The following is a 1,201-nucleotide window of genomic DNA, read 5'->3' as shown; positions in this document are numbered from 1 at the left end:
TTTGTATTCGCAGTTGGACTTGGGCTCTTGCAAGCAGACAACAGTCTTTTCTTCCACAAAGTAATGCCTTTGGCTCAAAGGAAGGATTTTTTTTTCTTAACTCAAAGCTTGAAATTCAATGCTATCCTGACATCAGCTCTGGACTCGTTCTTTTTCCTTACCTTCAGCAGAAAAGGGCCTTTGGTAATGCTAGCTAATGGGAGTCGCACGTCTGAGACTGCACAAAGTGCTGCTGCATTGTATTTATTAAGAAAGTAAAGATGGGGTGATTCATCTGGTCCAGTTTCCTTGTCTTTCAAGATATACTGGTTTTCCTGCTCCTTTTATGCAACAGTGAGCAGCTTTGTTTGCTGGACTCCCCTCTTTGTCTAGGAGGTGTAGGAGTCTCAAGAACTTGCTACTGATTTTCAAAATGAATGGTGGAAGAAATCCAGGACCTGGCATTTGTTTGCAATGGTGATAAACTACGGCCAAAAAGAAGCTTGTGACTGAGAACTGTCTAAAAGTGGTCACTTCTCAGCTGGTTACCACTTTTCACTTGAGACACAACAGCTGGCCGGGTGAATGCTGGTTGACCTTTAAATGGGAAAGAAAACCTTCAGTATGGTTTAAATTACCTACTTGTACTTCCCTTTCCAACAGACTGAATGTACATGTGGCCACTTTTCACATCTCAGCTTAGCCAGGTAAATGTGTATAATGTTTCCAATCACTGTAACATTGCTCTGATTGTACCTAGACAAAGCGAAATGACGCAGCTCACTCACTTGGCAGAAAAACATGCAGCTGTTTTAATAACTCTTTTTTTTCTGGCAGCTGAGTGAGCTAAATCAGATTACTAAGGGGACTGGAGAGCACCATTGCTGGTTCAAAGGATTCTGTAAGAGCAGTGGGAGGAAGCAGGGGAATGAGGAAAGTTGCAGGACCATTTTTGGAGACTGAGAGCTGATAAAATGTCTCAGGTCATCTCATCCACCTGAACAATTAGAGCCAGAAGAAAAGAAGAGAGACAATAATTTCTGGAATTTCCCCTTACCTCTGCCACCTCCTTTATTTTCTTTTTTTCTTTTTTTTTTTTCTTTTTTTTTTTTCTTTTTTTTTTTTCTTTTTTTTTTTTCTTTTTTTTTTTTCTTTTTTTTTTTTCTTTTTTTTTTTTCTTTTTTTTTTTTCTTTTTTTTTTTTCTTTTTTTTTTTTCTTTTT

The sequence above is a fragment of the Pygoscelis adeliae genome, unplaced genomic scaffold (assembly GCF_000699105.1).
Source record: "Pygoscelis adeliae isolate BGI_AS28 unplaced genomic scaffold, ASM69910v1 Scaffold257, whole genome shotgun sequence".
Lineage (NCBI taxonomy): Eukaryota > Metazoa > Chordata > Aves > Sphenisciformes > Spheniscidae > Pygoscelis > Pygoscelis adeliae.
Note: the sequence above shows the minus strand (reverse complement) of the source record.